Source organism: Centruroides sculpturatus, unplaced genomic scaffold (genome assembly GCF_000671375.1).
Source record: "Centruroides sculpturatus isolate CEXI.00-Female unplaced genomic scaffold, Cexi_2.0 scaffold72, whole genome shotgun sequence".
Classification (NCBI taxonomy): domain Eukaryota; kingdom Metazoa; phylum Arthropoda; class Arachnida; order Scorpiones; family Buthidae; genus Centruroides; species Centruroides sculpturatus.
The window spans coordinates 953707-961749 of record NW_019384336.1 but is presented as its reverse complement, the minus strand read 5'-3'; positions in this window follow the sequence as shown (position 1 = coordinate 961749).

Genomic DNA, 8043 nt, shown 5'->3' with positions numbered 1-8043 from the left:
TTGATTGTATTAACTTGATTCTTTAGATATCGAAAATTAAATAAAGAACAATATGTTAATTTAAGCGTACAGAAACGTTGCTGTTGTTCCAGCAAAGATCTTATTTTCACTTTACAGAGTGCCTAGTAGGTAATTTGCAGATTACCTAGATAATCTGCACATTACCTAGGTAATTTGAGAAATAGAACAATTTTAGTAACTTTAACGGATCACCCTAGTTAATCTGCAGATTAGCTAGGTAATGTACACATTAACGACTTTCGAGCTTTAGCGGTAACATATATATATATATATAAGCCATTGATCCCTCTGTTTGTATAACTGTCACGGAATGCCTAGAACGCCCACTATTTATGTGAATTAGGATTTTCTACCCTCAACACAATTAAGAGTAAAAAGAGAGGAAATCGTCAATGTATTGATGAGGAAATGAGAGTTTGCCTTTCAAACATTGCCCAAACATTGAAGAAATCGCTAGGACACATCAGGCTCATGTTTCTCATAAACACAAAAATGAAAAAACTTAACACATTCGCGCCGGAACCTGCCGAATTTACTAAATCTTACTAAAAATGTATCTATATAGCCTATATAAAATAATAACTTTTTGTCGTTTTTTTATTTTTAACCCCTTTATTTACGAATTCAAAAAAGCATAACTTAAGAAATGTAAAATAAAAATGTTTTTAATGTCAGAATAAACTTAATTTTGTCGTATTTATTTCGTTTAATTGCCATAAAGCACGCTTGAATTTTATATATTTTTTCTTTAATATTTGATTTAATTATTATAACATATTTCTCAGAAATTTGTATACAGTGCGCCTACAACTATTTGTAAGATTTTAAATGCGCCCAGACTTCAAAAAGTTTGAGAACCACAGCTCTATTGTATCGTTTTTTGTCTGTGGTAACATATAAATTATAGAATACAATTATTTTCTTTTCTACTCTAATATGTAAAAACTTCTGGCAGTATAAATAACTTATAAATATTTTAAACATAAAAATATGTCCGAGTTTTGATTATACACTTTCGCAGTTCGAATCAAAGGACGGTTTAAAGTACGATAAAAAGTATATATATTTTTTTGTTTGTGTGTTCTGTTTTATCTAGAGGGAATTCGAATAAAACTTCGATATTAAACGTATAAAATTAATTTTATAACGCAATAAATATCACAACAAATAAAGAAACCCTTAACATGAATGTTAAAAGATAAAATAATAATACTTTAGTAAGGATAAAGAATACAACGGTATGGCCGTAAATAATTCCGTACAAAAGTATTAAGTTAAATGTTCAAATAACTTTTCCTCCCACTTAGTTAAAATTATCCTTAAACTACTGTTCGATTTTCGATATACAGTACTTTCTATTTTAGTCTAAGTTAAAACACCGTAGCTATTTGTTTACCATAGAAATAAATAGCAAAGATTAAAATTCACTTCTACGGCTGGACGTCCGATTACTAAGCTAAAGATATTAACAATTCGCAATTATAACAATCGATATTAAAAAAAATATTACTACACTCTTCTACGCATTAACGGATAATCCTAGTTACGCTCTATCTTAAGTAGCAAGTTAACATCGTTTTAAATAAAAAAAATCTCTGCCAAAAAGTTGCTTTAAAGTGCCCAAAGAAAACAAAACATCCGATTTTGTACACTCGATAAGCTCTATATTATTTAAATGTTTCGTACGTATTTTTTCAGTGTTTCAAACGGGATGTATTGTACAGTACAATACGACAAAACCGACCTTTAAATTACCAACGGTAAATATTTCTAACCGGAAAAAAAGAGGACGACTCATCTTCGAGATTTAACTAAATATGGAAATGGTCGTGAGTTTGCTTATTTTACTAATGAACAATGTTCTCCGCTGTTTTTTTTTCATGCGGGCGTAATTGAATCTTATACACGAATTGCGTTCGAGCTGTCACGTTCGTAACATAGCCTACTTATTTAAATGCCTGCCTAGTTTAATAAGTCTCTTTTAAATCTCTGTATTTAATGCGAAAGTATTAAATTTTAAAGGAAGAAATGTATTATTCGACGAAACTTACGTAGTCGTTTTTTCGCTCTTTTATCTAGAGCGTTTCGGGCAAGTTTTTGCCCCTCTTCGGTCCAATTCCTTAAGAAGTTTCCGTTTATTGTCGCATTCAACATAGTATTTTATAACATTCATTCGTTATAACATACTATATTGAATTAACTACGTTGTGGTTTACAAAGGCATTATTTCTCTCTTTTTCTATTTTAAAATTTAAACCCGGGCAGTTAAAAAGAAGAAGAGATTTACGTTAGACTTTACAAGTAAAAACGGAAGCAGATAAGATAAACAAAAGCCTAGCATCTTGTTATTTATTATTATTATAATTTTATTTTAATAACAAAGAATCTTATGGATTATACGCGAATATAAAATATTAAAAATGGTTGGATATGTGAGCGCTAAGAATCCCTTCTTAAGACTTATCATATAGCCTACTATTGACGCGCGTCAGTAGTGTACGATAAGTCCTCCCGAAATCCGAATCTTAGCGCTCACAAATCCAATTAATAGTAATATAAGAACAAAAAGCACATCACCAATTAACAATGGTCACGAATCAATTGGGAAAGAGGCGTAAAAACAAAATTTAAACATTATGCCGTAGTAGGCCTAAATAATAGAATTGGCCGATTCTAAAAGTGCCTCGGAAAAAAAAATTGTAGAATATTTTCGTGCTTCATTAATATTTAAATTATTGGGCTGCAATTTGAAACAATTATAGAAATAAAATCTCACTGTCGTCCGTTGTATGTCCGTTTTTCCTTAATCTCGAGAAAGATGTTAGATAAATGAAATTCAAAAGCAATATGGAAAGCTTCGGAGCAGGAGGTCCTTATTAACTATATGCGAACTTCCCATGCAAACCAGAAATCACGTTATTTCAATTCAAAAATCCCTCTAGGTAGGTAGATAAAGGAAAAGTATGAATTTACTAGAGTAAGACACTACAGTACTAATTTGATGTGGAGAGCATACAATTTAAATTAAATAAATTAAGAATATGATTAAAAATTGCAGCCCGGCATCACAATAAATAATTGCCGGTTATAATCTATAAGATGGCTGCCGTATCTCGTGCGCAAACTTTTTAAATTCAAGGAAGAAAAACGATCTACCGTGAACATTTTGTAACATTAATTAAAATAAATTTTGGTCTTTAATCCTAAGGGCACAATTGCATTGAGCGTGTTTACTAGTTACTCGCCACTCGCCAACGTGCAAGATGGCGAAAGACCGGACGAGTTTATACGCTGACGGCGACTACACGTTACGGAAATCCTCAAAGGATGTACTTAACAGACGAAAAAAAATCGGATATAACTGGCTGGATCGAACATAGTAATTTACAAAACTTATTAAAATATTTCTCAACGTATAAAGAATTATTTTTATTTAAAAATGGATAGATAGAAAAAAAATCACGGTTAATCCTCAAAAGATTTCCGTAACGTGTATAACAGCCTTGCTAGCAAGAATGCAATTTTCTCTATATTTTCAATTTCAGAAAAGGTGTAGAAATTCAGAAAAAGTAAATTCATTTTCAAGTTAAATTAACATTAATTTTAGGCAATGATGATTTTTGAACTGTAATTAGTTAGCCCGTGGTTCGGATTACTTGCTTAAATTGAATTAATGCTTTAAATTGTTATGAATAAAATGTGCAGTTATCAGATAAAAATTAACTGTAGCACGTATTTATACGTACTTTAACATATTAACAAGTCAAGAAATAAAACAATTATTTATTGTAACACGGTCACAAAACCAGACTTTAATTTTTAATTTATTTCATTTAAAATGTATGCTCTCCACCTCAAATTAGTACGTACTATAGTATCTTGCTCCCGTAAATCATACTTTTCCTTTAGCAATGGAGTCGTGCCTGTCATCTATCTAATTGCTTTCGGGGAAAAATTTTTTAATTAAAATAATGTGACTTCCAGTTTGCATCAGAAATTCATATATAGTTAGTAAATCGGGCTCTTGCCCCTAATCTTTCCATATCTAATCTCGGCTTACATTCATCTAACTTCGTTCTCGAAATTAACGAAGAACAGATAGACACGGGGAATTTATAGGTCTATAATTTTTTCAAATTTCAGTCCAACAAGTTAACGTTGCATAAAATTTTATTATTTTTAATTACAACAAAACTTAATTCTCAGGAATGGCATTTGTTGCAATTAAATAAAACTTTGGGCAACGTTAATTTGTTCTTTACTTGTTAATTGGGCTGCAATTTGATTGTTTGTTTTATTAAGTTATGGCAACCAGGGACGGATCTACATAGGTACTAATAGGGCTTAAACCTATTAGTTAGTCTCTACGCAGATATTTTTGTAGCACCAAGTGTCAAGGATCCACAAAAATTGAATTATTATACATTTTTAATAGTTTTTCATTAACAATGAGCACTTATCGTATAGTAAAAAATAGTTAATATTAATAATATAATAATAATGATAATTTAGGGGAGATCGGGGCAAGATCGGCATGTTAAGCTTTACTTAAATTTTGTGTAATAAATACTGCTGTAAACTGAAAAAAAAGCTTTGCATATTGTCTATTGGAATGTTACCTTACTATAGAACTGGTTAAAATCAGTTTGGAAATAAAAATAATTAAANTTGACAAACGACAAAACAACACAATATTTATAATTTATATTTATAAGATTATGGTGCAGACTGAAGGAGCGATTGTAAAAAACGGTGCACTCTCCATCCATTGCGTTGGAGATGAAAAAGGTGGAAATTTATAAAAGTAAAATAAAAAATCGTTGCCTAAATGCAAGGGATGCTAATGGGCTTCCAACAGTATGGAAATATATAATAGAAAAAAGAATGGGACTTAGAAACCCTTAAATTATGTTTTTCTTTCTAGTTAGCTTTGTTTTCTATGTTTTATTTGTTTATTTACTTTTTATTTATTTATTTAATATACAGTACATACTTCTTTTAATTTATTTTAAAGTTAAATTTTAAAAAAATTTTACATATTTAAAATCCATTTTGGAACATTTATAATATTAAACCTGATGATGGCCTACATTAAATACAGTAGGTTGAAAATGTTTGTAAAAATAAAAGAATTAGCTCAGCAAAATTAGGTGTTGGTGAAATTGAACTGATAATTTCAGTTTTATTTCCCACTTTTTTCGCAGTAATTTATTTTTTGGGAATGTGCGCATATGTACTGAGTTTGATGAACCTTTAGACTTACATCCAAATTCACATCAATACATATTATTTACCATTGTAGGTTGAACACTTTCTAATTCTAACAGACCACAGACTTTATACCCATAGTTGCCGCCATTACGTAGTTCGCGCTAATACCGCTAGATGTCAGATCTATCGTTAGCACAAGCGAATTCGGGCGTTACAGATGTGGAGAAAACCCAGAAAACTCCACGTGGCCAGCCCGTCCTGGTCAGGCGCCGAACACGACCGAACTCCTAGTGTTCAGGGAATGAAACCGCTTGATGGGCCGGCTGCAATTTGAAAAAAAAATGTAAACCTATAAATTTGTACCGTTGTCCGTCAGCTTGTCTGCCCTTCCTTAATCTCGAAAAAGACAGATGAAAGTTGAAACCAGATATGGAAAGCTTAGGGGCAGGAGGCCCCGATTAACTACATACGACTTCCGATACAAACCAGAAGTCACGTTATTTCAATTCAAAAATTTCTCCCAAAGGTGTTAGATAGATGACCGGCACGACTCTATTGCTAACAAGAAAAGTATGATATACAGGAACAAGCCGCTATTAATTTGAAGTGAAGAGCATATATTTTAAATAAAATAAATTAAAAATTGCAACCCGGCATTATGACGGTGTTATGTTATTATTACTTGCTAAAATTTATAATTTTCACTTTACTTTTGGTATTGTTAAAATTTATTATATTGTCAGAGAAAACTGATTTATTTTTTAGAAAACTATCAATACAAATGTACAGTACAATAAACAAGGTAATAAAACAATAAAATCGACTAGTTTCGACTAACGAGTCAACGTCAAAAGCAATTAAGAAATGCTACCTAACAATACGTACTTAAAAACAAAACATTTTCTGTACATTCATGTACTGTACGTACTGTACTTTGGCAACAAAGTCATTGTTTAATCCAGTGGTTTCCAAACTTTTTTGATTCTCGGCGCCTTTGCTAAATTCAGATTTTTCCATGGCGCCCTACGTCAAATTCTAACAAGTACAATTTGCGAAATAGCGAAATAGAAAATATACATTTTTTTAAATTAAAAGAACTGGGACGTTAAATAAAAAATAAATAAAACACGTATTTAAGATAACAAAAATGTAATTGAACAAATTCAATTAATTATAATTAGTCGAATGGATGAGCCTGTTGTCGCACATTTTCTCAAATCTTGGAATCAAACTGGACAGCCATCCTCATTTCCTTCTTCACATTGATTTTCGCGTAATGCTTAGTAGTTATTATCACAGCGACAAACTCAGCTACGCACAATTAAGAAGTCGCAAATGGAATTAAGATTCTCTGACCACTCAGAAGAGATAAATATCTTTTACTGATATCCAAAATTCAGTTAATTCCATGCTGCTAAATTTTGTTTTCAACGTATTGTCGCAAGACAACTCAACAAGATTCTCTTCTTCTGCAGCAGTAAATTCAGATGGAGCACTGGCATGAAATGAATCTTGAATCCATGCAAATTTATCGATATTATCATTTTGAAAATATTTCTCAAACCAGGTGATACGCTGGGATAAATATTCTTCAAAAATAAATTTCATACCTAGCGAGAAATCAAATCAACTCCATTGGAGGTCAAAAACTGTTGCAACAAGGGAAAACAATCTTTTCCTTGGTATTCAATTTTTCTTTTCCATAGTTTTAATATTTGTATAAAAGCTGAAATTTTCTCAATCGTCTTTAAAAGGTGCACGTTGCTTCCCTGCAGGGAGAGATTCAGAGCATTCGACTTTTCAAAAATATCACATAACTATGCTAGTTTTACCAAAAAATTTCATTCACAAAATTTTCGGCACACTTGTGGTCTTTTTCTTTAAGAAAAATATAAATTTCCTGTCGCAGTTCAAACGCAGTTCTCTCTCGTGGCAATGTTTTGTACTTTCTCGAAGTGCTCGGATCCAATATCCTCACATAGTTTTTTAAAAAATCCTGTCTTCAATGGCTGAATTTTTATAAAGTTTACTACATTTACCACATATGCTAAGGCCTGGTTCAATGTAGGATTCAGATATTTTGATGCGAGTGCAGCCCTGTGAATAACGCAATGGGTCCACAGTGCATCAGGGGCTTTGTTTAAGTGCTTGCAATCCTCCATAACAGCCGGACATAAACGAACACCATTCGTACAGATATCAACGCATTTGATCAACTCCAAATTATTTTCGAATATAAAAGTATCAAGAATTTCGAACTAGTCTTGAGCTTTAGCACATCAGTGATATTCCTACAAAATAAAAAGCCTTCTACAATATTATTACTATCTATAAACTGTACAGTACATAGCAAATCAAGTGAGCATTATTATTATTATTATCTGTGTCCTCATTCAACCCAAATTCCTTCCCTCCTATTTTTTCAATTAACTAAACATTGGAGGTCCTTCGCTATGTCTTCTGTATTCTGCGACTGATGGTGTTATTCGACAAAGGCACTTTTGAAAGCTGCTTCCCAGCAGACTTACTAATCATAACGTTCACCATATCTACAGCAGCTGGTAGAATGAATTTTTCTGCGATTGTATGAGACTTTTTACATTTTGCGATTCTATGTGCCACCCTCATTAACTCAGTACAGTATTACTGAGTTAATGATTTGCACCAGGTCTGCTAGATGTCGCATCTTATCACATTGATTTAAAACTGGAAGTAAAATTATGAAAATTTTATATTTCGTGGTACCCCTGTGAGGAAGCCGTGGCTCCCTAGGGCGCTTTAGGAACCGCTAGTTTAATCTAAATGTGTCTT